This window comes from Colius striatus, chromosome 12 (assembly GCF_028858725.1).
Source record: "Colius striatus isolate bColStr4 chromosome 12, bColStr4.1.hap1, whole genome shotgun sequence".
In the NCBI taxonomy this organism is placed as follows: Eukaryota; Metazoa; Chordata; class Aves; order Coliiformes; family Coliidae; genus Colius; species Colius striatus.
This window is the reverse complement of record NC_084770.1, coordinates 13,528,360-13,543,852: the sequence shown is the minus strand read 5'-3', so window position 1 is coordinate 13,543,852 and position 15,493 is coordinate 13,528,360.

Sequence of the window (15,493 nt, the reverse complement as noted above, 5' to 3'; positions counted from 1 at the left end):
ATCAAAGAGCGTGTTTCAGACTAAGTTTAAGAATATCAAAAACAAGGAATGTTAAATTCAGTAAAGATTCTACTAGTTATATAAATGTGTCTGTTAAAAGCTGTCTCAATAAAATGAAGTAGATGTAGTCCAAGAATAACCCAGAGATATGATGGGCTTTAAGTAAACAACTAGAGCCTATTCTAGTCCTTGGATATACTTGTGACTTCTGATCAGGTCTATTGGGGAACAGAATTCGGACCAATTTGATATAGAGTAGTATGAAAATAACAAAAGAATAGCTGGCAAACACATTCTGTAAAACAAATTGAAGTTGATGACAATGCACTTGAAGAAAAAAACCCCTGAATTCTTGCATTCATTTTTTGAGTCTGTTTTTTAAAGGAAATTCGAGCACAGGGAAACATAATATACCCTTAAACACTTTCAGAAGGAAGGTGATGTCATTACTGATGTTCAGCTATAGCAATATAGTTGATTCAAATATCAGGCTTCCAGAATGTATAATGTACAGTGAGAATAGGTCTACAGAAGAAGAAGAAGTTGAGAAGAAAGAAGAAATGGAAAACAAAACTCTGATATGTAAATGGCTTGAACAGACTACTTATCATAATACCAGGCTTCATTGCTTAACAGCAATAAAATTGTTACAAATTGTTATAGATCTTGAGGGTGGAATGAAGAGGAAGACCAGTCAGCTGACAGTGGTATATAAAATAGTTTGAACAATGATTGTAGAAGTCAATCATCCTGACAATACCAAAAAGGGAAGAAGAGCTCAGGGGAGAAAAGGATTCATGCAAAGATGCCCTATTTTTGTGAACCAACAAGGCCACAAAAATAAGTTATTTTTGGTCACTTTCATTCAGAATTTAACAGTTGGTGCTTTAGGACAAAATGGAAGATTCTTACTCTTGATTGACCTCCTTGTGTTCAAAGCCGCCTGAAAATCAGAGTAGATCTATGTTTTGGTTATTTTTCTGTGTTTTTAACCAAGGAGGGAAAAATAGCCCCAAGGAAATCTGAAGAGATTAGAATCATAGAATGGTAGGGGTTGGAAGGGACCTTTAGAGATCATCTAGTCCAACCCCCCTGCAAAGCAGGTTCACCTAGATCAGGTCACACAGGAACATGTCCAGGTGGGTCTTGAAGACCTTCAAGGAAGGAGCCTCCACAACCCCCCTGGGCAGCCTGTGCCAGGGCTCCCTCACCTGAACAGTGAAATAGTTTTTTCTTGTATTTAAGTGGAACTTTTTGTGTTCCAGCTTCATCGCATTACCTCTTGTCCTGTTGCTAGCTATAATAGAAAAGAGGGATGTCCCAACCTGCTGACACCCATCATTTAAACTATCTAGATAGATGATACATTAACTATCATTGACTCAGTACAAAGCAAGGTTTGTTCTGAGCAGCAGCATCTCTTATTAGATCAATCACTTTCTATACAGAAATGTCCCATTTTGAGCAATTTGCAAAATGAGATTATTCTGTTGGCCTGCTGCACTCACATCCAGTGGACTTGGATATATCACAATGATCTGTCTTAAAGCCTAGCAACAACTTTGTAAGTGAAAGGAAATTCTGCTTGCCTGACAGGTTACATTTTCCTACTTTATTTTCCATCTTTGACACACTGAGTGCTAGAGATGCCTCCTCACAGATGAGTTGTGCTGGCGTCCACGTGACGTACACAAGAGCTGAAGTGTGTCCCAATAAAGTCTAGACAACACCTGATCATGTATCAGACTTCTGCCTTCTGCTGACAGTCATTGACTACTGAAGAACAAAACATACTATTGTGTTTGTGTATAAAACAGGTCCTGTATTTTTAATCTGCCTGCTAGGAGACTAGTGCCTGAATGCCTGTTAAAGCCATTCCCTGTCCTAATACTGTTCATCCCTTTGTAATCTTTAGGATCAATTCCTTGGGAAAATGTAGCACAAGTATTTTTTTCTGAGGTATCCCACTGCTTAACCAGGAGAAGGGTTTGTGCATCATGTGCTTTTTTTTTTTTCCCACTTCTGAGGTGAGGTGACCAAAACTGGACAAAGTATCAAGGAATGTCTGCATCACAGCTTAGCATAGAAAAGAAATGGCATTTTCTGTTTCGATTCATTACACTTCTAACCATTCTTTCACATTCTTTTTTCTTTTTTGAGTGATGCTAATCATCAAGGTATATTTTCCACACAACTATCTACACAGAATGTAATGCAATTTTCTCGTTATAGCTAATTAAGCAATGATTATTTAGGTTTCTTTGCATAGGCGATTTTACTTTGAATTTCACTTACAACTTTATTGCATGTTTGATATCATGAAATCCTTCTGCAATTTTTCACTGACTTTGATACCTGTTCAATTATATTGTAAAAGAATTTTTCTCACTCAACAATACTTTTATACCCAAGAGAATTTTGCATGCATAAACTGGTAGTTCAGTTTCCTTTAGAGCCCTTAATGCTTCTTGCAGTATCAAGAGTGATGTGAGATGATGCCTTGATATGTCACTTGCTCAATATCATTTTCAGGTAACTCTTAGATTTGAGCAGTATGATATCCCTTTGTAAAAATGATTCTTAACTCTTGCCCATTACATTGGTCTGTTAATTAACCTTTTTATTGTTTCAACCACTACAAACATATGTTCAAGCTTAGATTTTCTGGTTTATATGTTTGAGTCCTACCAGAGGCCTTCCTAAAAACTGGTCTTCCATTACTGTTTCTAATTGTAGTGTGGTTTTAGGTGATGTGAGTTAAACAGGATGCTGATGCTGTACCATAGACAAGCATTAACTCTTGTCTCAGTAATTTGTCATAAAAGAATTTACATTTAAGCTGCTTTTGCAAGACAATGCAATAGGGGCAAACTAAGAGTCTTTGAGTTTTCCAGCCTTCTTACCTCAATTCTGCTGACCCTTTCCATTCATAGGTTGGCTTTGGTACCTTAAAGCCTTCCCTGTTCTAGGGAAAGTCTATGTGCCAGGAGACTTTTTGCATATTGCTTCAAGGAAGTAAGTTAATCTACTTTAATTTGGTCATCAAAATAGCAGCAAGGGACTTTAGATTTAGGAAAAAAATCCCTTTGCTTAACAAAGAACACAACTGTGATGTATGTGCAGCTCCGCTGGAGAAGTGATCTTGACTTGCTTAAGAAACACATAGACATGGTGGACCAAACCTTTCAGAAAAGCTGAAAAGCACCAGTTACTTTAACTTCCTGACTGCCCAGCTCTAAAGATGTCATTGAGGCTGGTGCTGTCTGTAGCTTCATTACCTGTAAAGTCTGTTTTTCTGCAACCGTTGTGTATATTCATGGTATTGCATCTGAAATCTGCCTTGCTAAGGTTGATCTGCTGATACCTGGAAACTAAATATTTTTTCGTAAAGGTTGAGTCAGCCTTATGTCAGATGAAGTCTATAGCTGAGCATTCAACTGTAACAATTCAAGCAGATGTTAAATTTCTGCCTGGGATGCTGGGAAAACTAAAGTGTTCTTTAGTATGCAGATTGTTACATCATAAAGAAAGCATCTTCTCTTTTTTTAATCAGGTGTGTTTTAGGAATAACTTTTCAGAAAAAGTACCCCTATACCTAACCAGCAGCAATAGTTCTGTTTTGATTTTGACCATCTTACTACTATTTGGCTATCAAACAAATCCATGGTTAAAAAATTGTCCCAGTTCAGCCCATGTTTGCATTGGTACAATTCTCAGAAGTCGGATGTAACTTATTCAAGTTCAAAGTGAGTGTAGATGCAAAGGTGAAAACACTGTCTGTGAATAGAAGAATTAACTGATGTCACTTAGGTCATTGCTTTCTAACTCCATTCGACTTTGAAAAAAATGTGGAGCATTGTCAGAAGACAGTCTCATAAATCAGTGCTTAGTTTTTCTGCTTAATGCATACTTTAATAATTATTTGGGCTAAGTACCTTTATCTTACTTTATCTTATTGCTGTCACAATAAGATGTTGCTTAGACCACCTAGAACCTATAAACACACTCTTTCCTTTTGAATTAATTAGATGTAGCTGAAGGTACAACTTGATGAAGTGGGATTTTTGCTGAGCTCCATTTACATTAACTTGCAGCTAGTGAACTAAATCACCAGGACATGCATGAACTACATACAATATAGATTTTTAAAGAGTTGTTTTTTCCATTTGTTAACATAAAGGTCATTTCTAATATTTAATAGAACCAGTTAACTGAGAAACGTACTGAGATAAATAGCCATGATGATGTGCAATATCATTTAAATGGAAATTTCTTACACACAGATTTAAGATACTTGCACACTGTTCATATATACACAACATCATTTCATAGAATCATAGAATGGTAGGGGTTGGAAGGGACCTTTAGATTTCATCTAGTCCAACACCCTGTAGAAGCAGGTTCACCTAGATCAGGTCGCATAGGAACATTTCCAGGCAGGTCTTGAAGACCTCCAAGGAAGGAGACTCCACAAACCCCCTGGGCAGCCTGTGCCAGGGCTCCATCACTCTCATGGTGAAATAGTTTTTTCTTATGTTTAAGTGGAATTTCCTTGCTCTTCTAGATGAAATCCCCAGGTCTTTGTAGACATCACCTATACATTCAAAGCAGTAACTGTTGCTTTGAAAGTAGCAGTTGGCATATGGAAACGGTACAGTAAATCTGCTCTTGGATGTTACAAGCTCTCAGGGCAGTACCCACAAGAAATATTAAGAGGCTAAGAGAGTGGAAAAGCTACCCTAAAGTATTTGGGCAGAAACTATAAAAAAGTAACCTTCTTTGTGGTGATTGTATCAGCATTATTTGATTGAGTCTCGTTCTCATGACAAGTGAAAGACTTGAGTTGAGTCTGAGTCCCACTCCTATATAAAATATCCTGTGCTACCCAAATGATACTTAAGTCTTTTTCACTCACAAATAGCTGTATGACTGAAAGCTAATTTTAAAATTAAAAAAATCCCAACTTTTCTGGGAGCCCCTTTTCCCCCAAAACATTCTACCTAGAAGCTTAATTTAATAAGGAAACTAACTGATATTATGTCTAGAATTCACAGATTCATTTTACTTAGAGCATGGTGTGCCAAGAAAACCTTGAATTAAACAAAACAAAGTCTGGAGTGATGCAGAAGATCTTGTCCCCATTTGCACAAGTCAAACAGCAAGTTTCTACTTAAACAGTGTTTTAGCTGTACAAGTACAAATCCCGTGTGTTTCAACTGGAAAAGCAGAACATGGCCTTGTGTTCTTCAATAAAGAGACAGTCCAAACCCTACCATGAGTGAAGCCCAAAGAAAGAGATGTTTGAGTTTTTTAGGTAACTGGAGTAACGCAAATCCAAAGCCTCAGAAATATGGGCATGTGTTTCTATGTAAAATGCTTTCACTGTGCAATAAAGGTCTGCAAACTAATACATTTACAGAAGAGAATAAAGTAAGAGGTATCACACAATCATGATTTCTACATTGCTGAGTAGGTCCTGGGCACAGGATACAAAAATTACAGGGAACCTGTTGGAGGGACCTTAGACTTCTCTGTTCATTGTACACAACTGTGTACAACTGTGTACAATGTAGTTCTGTGGTAAACTTTACCTTTGTATTTTTACTGTATTACCATTCATCATGGCATTTATATAGGTGAGACCACAGCTCTTGATCCTACCATGGACAGAGAGCTCCAATTCTTTAAGCAAGGAGCAGTTTAGAGCAGGTAGAACCTATAGCTAACACAAAAACTGGGGCAGAGCTGAAGATCTCTTAAGTACCTGGCGTCTGAAGGTGGGAAATGGGGAGACAACTGGAGCAGTTTCAGAAATGTAGTCACCTCCTTCCTGTGAAACAGCCTGCTTCATGGCTGGCTGATAATGTGGTGGGGGGAAAAAATTATTGTTTGCCAATGAATTTGAACAGTTAAAAGCTCACTTTGAATAATTTTCTATTGTGTCTCTCTTTCCTATATAAGTATGTCCAACATCACAGAGCTAGCCCAGGGCTGTGCTGCCACAAAATCACTCTGCCTTGGGCAAGGGAGCAGAATCCAGCTTCCTTTTGCATCATAGCTGTTGTCAGCTTGTCATGCCCTGGTGGAACAGGATCTGGCCTGTGGTGAGACAGGTCAAGTAAGAAAAGTAAAAAAAAAAAAAAAATTAATGAGGATGAGCTATTGATAGGAGAGACTCTCTTCCCACTCTGCAGCTCTGGGATGTCCCACTATCATCTTGAGCAATTTAATAATACTTGGATGCATCTTACAACTGTCACAGTGACTTCAAGTGAGATGCCTGATTGCTAGCTGTCATATACTTCTGTAATAAAGCAAGCAACCACAATTACCAAGTACTTCAGCCAACAGAAATCTGATTTTAAAATAATTCAGAAAAGCTGCATTTGGCAGAGCGTTTAGGTATGTACATGAATCAAGAAAGCTTTATTTTGCAAAAGTCTTTTCTTTAAATGATAATACTTTGGCATATGAAGTAGGATTGTTTCACAAGGCCACATCTGACTCTCTAGGCCAGTCTCTTACATAAGGCGTGACACAGCTTCACAGAAACCACTACACCTCCCCTCGCCTGGGGTTGAGACCATGTATTTATTTTAGAGTAAGAGACGGTGTGGAACTCTGACCCTGCTGAAGTCTTTAGAAATAATGTTATAGCCTCTGCCTTCCTAAAGGCAGAGCTTTTGCAGAGAGGCTTAGGCAACTCCAATAAAAGTTAGACATTGAAGGCTCCTGCCTCTTAGAATCTTTAATCTTTCAGTCTCACATGTGGGATACACACGATTATGTCATTTATGTAATTGTTTCTATAATAACTTCCCTGTAGAAAAATTAGCTTATTTTCCAATAGAAAAAAATTTTGTATTTTGTCTCTTCATAAGCTCTTTTTGGAGCCTTCAACTGTCAGATATTTTCACTGAGTTAAAGGACTTGGAGGCACTGAACAAAATGCCTTACTATACTTGGGTCAATCTTTTGGAAATCGTTGTGCTGAGGCACTATGCATGACAGCTGCAACTTTTATCATGCTTTCCTAAGAATATATCATTCTGTTCTATGACCCAAACCCCTAGATACAGCTTGAACCAAGACACAACTGTAGAGTTCATAAAACAAGAAGGGAATGAAGAACGATCAGGATATAAGGCAAAAAAGTTAAGCGATGCAAGAACCTTGGTTGCCTTCAATAATTTCAGGTTCTGGAATTCACTTAAGCTGAAGTAAATTGGCCATAGTGTACTCAAGGGTCCCCATTAGTGTGTTATGACAGATATAAGGACCCTGAATGTCGTCTCTCTGTACCCATGAGTACTGCATGTCTCCTTGATCAACTATTGTAGCTCCATTAAAATATTTTAACTTCACTGTTGGGGAATCTCAATCATCTTGTGTCTTGCTACTGCTGTAAAATCATCCAGATCATCTCTGTTTCAAGGTTACCATTCCTCACAGTGAATAGGGAAGGTGTTTAAGGCCTGGTAGTGGCAACTGATATAAATTACCTCTGGATGACTGAAAAACAGCAATACTCTTGGTAAAATCCCATGTCATGGTGTCAGCAACATCTCACTTGAAGGCAGGCAATAATGTTATTAAAATAATATGGTTTGCTGTTGCTATATAATTGCTATATTCACAATTACTCTTCCCAGAGTAAAACAAGCTCTAATTTGAAGTGATTTTAAAATAAATTATTTTTAAAGTCTCTTAAAAATACTTTTCTCTTGTTTTTTCTGGTATCTGTCAGGAAACAGCTGCTCCACTTTATAAAGCAATGTTAATTTAAAGTATCAGGTTACTGTATATAACCCACTAAGAAAATAGATTTTTCACAGTAAGACCTAGCCTTTTCTAATACAGGGAAGACACCTTTATAGTTATTAAGGACATAACTCTTGTTGAGATCTGGCAAACATAAGTGATTGCCAATGTAGAGCACTGGATCCTAGAAAAAATAAATATGGAAAAAATGCCTTTAGGTTTAAAAGCGAATCTTTAACACACACACACACAGACCCCCTCCTCCCCCATAACATATGACGTCTTGATACAACAGTGAATAATACAAAAAAGACCACAGATTGCAGTGCAGTGAAGACTTCAAGGTTGTGTGGGGTTGTGTGCGTGCATGCAAACATGCATGTGCATATATGTTAATTTATGCATAACTTCTTCACTAGGTGGTGTCCTCAAGAATCTATGTGTGACAGCAAATACAAAAAAATACTTTGGAATTGTTTAGTATTACAAAAGATTTTCATCCTTTATTTGTCATTGAACTATCTCTCATTCAGAAATATTTCCCACATTTATTGGATAGTGCACAGTATGAAAGGATGGTCCCTAGAATGCAGGTGTGCTACAGTATATTCTGAAGAAATAGCCAACAATTCTGACACAAAGAAATGACTGTGAAAGCATTACTATCAGGGGTACAATTCAGAATAACTTATTAATTTTTCTATTGAATATTATCTGCTTTGTTCAGAAAGTTTCTCAGAGTAATTTTGTAAAACTGGCTTTTTAGGCACCAGTTAGCACATTTTAATTTATACAAATACTTCTAATATTTGTGTTTTTCCTAACAAAATTGTACACTAAAGTATAGTCCAAAAGAGTCCATCTGTCTGAATACAAGTTTTTGGCTCTTTAAGTGTGAGGGATGCATAGCAGAAAAGAAGTGACATGCTTTTCTGCTTTAGGATAGTTGTAATTCATTTGAGTCTTACACAGTTCTGTCTAAAAACTAATAGGATGAAATTTTCCTGAGCACTGAATTCATAAATTATGTGGGATTCCTAGCCACAATGAGTTTGGCCCAAGGAGACCAAGACAAGCCCCATTATTTATCTCAATGTAAATACAAAAAGCAAATACAAAAGCTACTTAAAATATACAGTCATGGCAATAAATTGAAAATCCTTCCCTAGGAACATGTCTTTCTCTGTCACTGGGTAACAGCTGAAACTAGCTGCTGTGTTTATATTAAAAACAAACAAACAAAAAACATTTAGGAACTAAGTTATTCTCCATATACATGACTACCCAAGAATCAGAGATGAGAAAAAGGGAGATCATTCAGCTTTTCCAATACCCTACTAGGTGAGGTGTTCTTTCAAATAATTTTCCAGTTGTTTCTGCAAGTAGGCTGTTTGAGATCCTGACAGTGTCACAGGAGGACTGCTGTTGGCTGCTTACTTGTTGAGGCAACTGCTCTGCTTACTTGTGCAGCCATTGACATGCTGTCTCCTATTTAAAAAACCGACCAAACAAACAAAACCAAAACCCACAAAAAATCCCAGAACCTGAATGATTTTTATTTGGATTCTGAAGCTTAGAATGGCAAACAGTAACAAAATTGAACTGCTTCATGGGTTGCAGTACTAAAGAAACCTGGTGTCTTACATCTCCCATGTAGATTATTATTATGTGTAACAAGGAGTGAGCTCAATTTGTCATGTAGCCTTCACTGGTTGCTGATGGGATCTTTCTCTGCCACCCATCTCCTTATTTTTACTGAATTAGTAGAAATTCAGTGTCTTTGGTCTCTCTTTTGAAATTGTCCAGTGGGTACAAAGTTAGTAGGGTAAACTGACATGCTTTTGCACAAACCATGATTGCATCAATCCCATTTCCCTAGGAAATCAAACTAAGACTGAATTCCTAACAATCCATACAGAGCAAATCCCAGGCCCACTGAAGTCTGTTGGGAGTCTTGCCATTTGTTTTCAGTGGGATCCTGATTTGGTTGCAGAACTTTATACTTAGTTGGAGTAATTCTGTGCCTTGGTATTGATAGATGTGTAAGACATTTAATATCATGACACTAGCTGGTTCAAAACTTAATTAACTTCTTATGTGAAATCAACACCTGATCTTTTCTTTGGTCCACAGACAGTATTAGAGAGGGATAGACTGACTTGGAATTGTTCTCTGCTGACAGTGTGGATCACAATATATAGTGGAGGAGGGAGCCTCTAGGAGTAAGAATGACCCATGTTTAGGTGTACCTGATGGCTGTATTCAGGACAAATTTTTCAACTGTGCAATGCTAAATATGATACTATATTGCATACTGACATACATTGTGGCTTAGAAATTGTAAATTAGTAGAAGGAGCTACAAGATTGATTTAGGTACCTTGAACAAAGGAAAATATCCAGTGCAGTTTGAGATGTTTGGGTATCCAGAATGGGAGTTGGAGGGTGGATGCAATGGAGGACCTTAGGCAGACCTGCAGCTTTCTGGAACAACAGTAGAGGCCAGGCAGGCTACTCTGTCTAACTAGCTGGCAATAGGTGCTTATTGTCAGGCAAATAAACCAGTAACCATGAATGATTCAAACTTTTGAATACTGAAGCCTAAAGATTAAGATTGCACCTCTCTTCACTCCCTGTGCTCATAGCCAATTCAAGAGTAAAGGAAAGAACTTGCAGCATAAAACAGAAACACAAAGGCACTACTGATATATTATTTTTATTTGCCCAGGAGTTATAGCCCTCCTTTATTCACACAAAAGGTTGGAACAAATAAAATTTATGGTCTTTTATTGTATTTGGAAAGGAAAATATTTTCTCTCTTGAAACAGAATTAGAGTGCGAATCAAGAGTTCTCCTCTCTACCTGAAATTTGAATGTCAAAGTAGTCTGAATTCAAGAGTTTTAATAAAGGGCTATTGATAGCTCACATGGCTTGCAGGACATTTCCCTCTGAAATTCTAACTTCAATCTGTTTCTCTGCCATAGAAACAAAAAATGGAGAGTCCTGGTCCTCTATTCACTTCTGAAAAAGTGCCTTTCCCAAAGACTTTACTGGGTCAAGCTTTCAGGGTCACCTCATGGTAGGGATGAATATTCCCACATGCTCATTGGCTTTACATAGCCAGAACTCTGGCAGTACTTCAGTTATGGATGTATAAAACTCTCTTGTGATATCTGGCCTGTTTGTCCCGCATCGAGAGTACAGAGAATGAGTGGTGCATAGCTGCAGAAGCATTAAAACATAGCAAGCATGCACCATAAAGAAGCAACAAACCTTCAGCTTGAAAGTCTCTTCCATTTCCAAAGATCTCTGGGGTAATAGGAACATCATCTCTTGTGGATTGCATTTCTTATCTGTCCAGAAGCTACAGTGAGGTGATTGGGCTCAGGACAGGATTTTGTGTAGCGTATGCACCCTCACCCTGCTGTGTGGAGAATGGCAGGGAGGATTCTGGCTTTGTTCTCTTTTCTTCTCTCTCCCATCTCAAACCAAAATCCTCCAAGGCAGAGTACTGCTACCAGGTGGCTGCTGAACCCTTGGCTACTGGGCCCAGCAAGGGCTTCTCCACCAGCTCTGTGGGCTGAGGGTATGATACAAGGACCAAGTCCTGTCCATTCCTTTTGCTTTTGCACAGCCACACTCCTCTGGAAGACATTGCATTGTGTTGTGTGAGGAGAATGGAGTCCCAAATGCAAATACAAAAATGCACCCTGAATCAGAAATTAAAGATGTCACAGTCTTTAATGTGGAGATAGAATTTGGGACGAGGAAGGAGCCAGTCTTTGGAGCAGGGGAGAGACACTGAAAGGAAAGCTATGAATATCACATACAAAAGGACAAAGGTGATATCTGTATCAGTAGGGTTAAAATGTAAGTGGAAGGAGGCTGCCTCCTGCAATGCTACTTGCAACAAAAAAAGAAAATCCCAACCCTTTGAAATCCCCATGGGCACTTGTGTAACAAAAGAGCACATAGTACTCACTGGCAGGACCCAGCAGTGGTTTTTAGCTGACTGTTGAATTTGTGTTTCAGTGTGGTTGCCCTTTGGGGGCTCTGTGTGTCTACAACACATCTGTTAAGGCTCAGCCACCCTGTAATTTTCCTCCAGGTCAGACCTCATGTGTAGATGAGGTACTGGGTGCTCTCAGTGGTTTCCCAGAACCTGACAGTTCTTTTGAAGGTGTTTACCATGGTGCTGCAAACAATACGCACCATGTTAGTTTTGGCCACTTCTGTGTCTTTTGGTACAAAAATACAGTCATCATCTTGTCTAGGAACTTTCCTTGTGCTTCCATTGTGACCTTTTGTATTATGGCACTTTTTCCAGAGTTGTTTGCTTTGAGTCAGCCTTGAGTCAAGATTTGGTCAGCCTTTTGCCTTTCTGCTCTAGCAATTCCCTGAAAGCATCTTCAGTGAGGGATGTCTCACTGTGATGAGGCTGAGTATGTGTCTTTGACAAGTGCACTCAGGTTTAAGAAAGATGCGTGGAACCGTGAAGAAACATGGAGAGATAAGAGGGTCCTAGAGCAGAGATACAAACTCTATATGTTGACTGTAGGACTACTGATACTTAAACAGAAAATACATCTAGCCAAGGCAACCTCAACACTGGAGACACAGAAATGTCAAGGTGGCTTAGTACAGGGCGAGTTACTACATAAAGAGCTTGTGACAGTAGAGCAGTTAGGGCCACATGAACTCCACAGGGAACAGGCTTCCTGCAAATTGGATTAATTTCTGCTCTAAGGGGAGGGATATGTAGCATAGCCTGAGGTATTAAATCACTTTGAAAATCAGGGTGATGTACACACTAGGTACTTTAATGCAAGCTAACCACATTTAAAGGGGTTCAACAACCTGAAGTAGACATGGCCTAAAGCAGCGTAATAAAATTCCCTCCTTTTCCAGGCCATTTGTGGTTGTGTTGGCAGGTAATATAATCCTGGAGGTCGAAACATTACTGTATTACCAACAGAAATTGGGAGGGGAAGTCAGTTAACAATATTGCTAGCATTTTTATTGAAGAATCAACAATTACAATACAATTCTCTGGTTATAGAAAAAAATCAGTGTGGACATACAGTCTCAACCCCAGGAACACACCATCCCTGACACCAAGGAATTTGTTATTAGCATGTGACACATTTTTGCATAATCCATTTTGTAAAGGGTTATTCAGACCTATTGAGTGAAGTCTATGTCCCTTTATTTCTCATTGTATACCTTGTTTTTTTCAACATAGTTCAGCACTAGCTATCTACATTTGGGAGAAATAACTTCATATATTTCAGCACTCTATATATTTATGGGTTCATAAGACTTCTAAGTGGAACTTTAATGACTGATTTCATTTTATGTGATCAGTTTCATGACACATTCTGCAGGATTATATTTGTATGCAGTTCCCTGATGGCTTTGATGTCAGGGTTGCTTGTCATTACAATAAATCAATTAAATGATTGCTATTAATGGTTGTATAATGCACAGGAAAAAGGCATTACTTAGTCTGGAGCCCAGTGGACTAGAGAGGCAGACAGCTCTTGTGTGGTAGATGAAGTCTCCTGTTTTGCTAAGATGAAGCCAACACATTCTCCTCTAGTCCATCTTCAAACAATAAGGGGGATCATTAGGTTTTGATAACCTTACAGAGTACACAGAACATCTTCTCTCCCCACTGAGAACCTTCAATTTCTTGTGAATATCATAAAACAGATATAATTTGGCCTAGAAAAAAAATGTGTCCTGCGACATTGTGAGGCAAACGCTGAGTGCCTTTTGTGTCTTATTTTCACTCTTCAAATTTAAAATGAGGATACCACAGACACTACCTTCACATAACAAACATGTCCTTCCTGTATAATCTTCCATGTTATCAATTAACTAATTCTAGCAAGCTCCAATATTTATTTATAATTTTTCATCTCACCTAGTTCAGTTTGAAAGCCTACACACCAAGAAGCCAAGCAGAGTACCTACTCTGAAGTGGTCACTGAAGCACTAATCTATCTCAGTGCAGTGAGCTATCCACTCCAAAAAGACTTGATGTCTAATGCACTCACTACTGAAATGGAGCCAGTCTCTCATAGTTAGAGATATGCAAAATGTTGGCATTGGACTTGTAGAATCTATATCGCATTAGCATTCTTCAGAGACTTGAAAGCCTAGTCCAGCAGTATGGTTCACTGACCTTTCAACAAAGCAAGAGCAATTTGGGTAAAACCACTAGTCATTTAAACTAAACTTCAGTTTGTTTTCTTAAAAGTGAGATTTGAAGTGGATCATGGAGAATAAGGGAGAGAGTAGAGAAGAAACAAAGTCACCTAGCCTAAGTAGTGTCTACAAACTGTCTGTTATTCCTACAAAGTTAAAGTGTATGCTGAAGTGAGAAATGAGTGTTTGTTTTCTTTCAACTGTGCAGTGAGAAATTCTGAGACTTTCTGTGTATGTGACCAAGACCAACTGTCGCTTCAGTCAGGAAAATACTGCAATGAGTAAACCTAAGGAAAACATACCACTGTTTTTCCATTAATTTTATATGAAAATGAAATTTAAAACTTTTCCAGATTCTACAAGAAAGAGCTCTAAACTTAAAACCAAAACAAAATGGAGCTGATGGCTGCCTGCCAGTTACACCACTTCTATTGATCCATCACTAGAAGACCTCTGTGATCACATAAGATCGTCTACTATTAACATTTCTAACCTGAGGTATTTCTTAGTAAGTGGTTTCTGTAATAACAAAACAGTCATTGAAGAGATTTCTTCAGAGTCTGGGGAAAAAACACCCACTGATAATTACAGTATTTGAGGTTAATTACTTGGAGCTTGCTTCGTTTCAAATGGTATACATTTTGTATTCTCTGAATATATGCATAAACAGTGCAGCTTGTGAACTTAACTAAACAGATTTATATTTTAAATTCACTCTCAATCTTTTATTAAAAAAAAAAAAAATCTGCTATGCTAGAAGAGAGCCAGAAGAGAATGACTGAAATGATTTAACAAGCAAACAAAAGCAAAAGGACAAAAATCCTGCTAGATTCACAGAGATGATGGAGTGAAAGGATACATGGGGCTTAATTTCTTATGTGCTATCCCGTCCTTTCAACTCTGCACTGAGCCTGATGCAGTAATGCATCCTGATTTACTAAACACAGTATTATCTATAAGATGGGTAAAATCTTCTGTCAGTTATCTGTATTAGTTAAAATGAGAGATTGTTTCAAGCTGTCTTAAGATCTTTCCATTGGCTCTTTGGGACAGTAGTGAATCTCTTTGGTTTTGGATATTATTTCAAACAAGGCAAGCTCCCACTGTGAATCGTGAGGTTGCAGCAGTCTTGTAGAAGTTGAAGTCAGTTGATTGTTTCTAAATTCAGTGCATCGTTCATTACAGGTGTGTGAGAAATAAGGTTCAATGGAAAATATAAGCCAAGTCACAGATATGTTTCATTTTATAACCTGTAGGTCGTATGTAGCCTTTATTACAGAATTAAGTGGGTGTGCAAAAGTTTACTCGTGATTGTGGCCTTATCTCTGTTTTAAAGCTTAACTGTGGTACAGTTTTCTTGTATATTTACCCTTGTGTTACAATAAGTTGGATGAGTAAGCTTATTAGGCAGTAGTAATAGATTCTTCTCTTGGACTCAGTCATCAGTTTGACATTGAGTCTGACCACTCAAGGGTCTCTCTTATCTGTTTTTCAATTCCTTTCTGTATTTTCATGTTCAAAC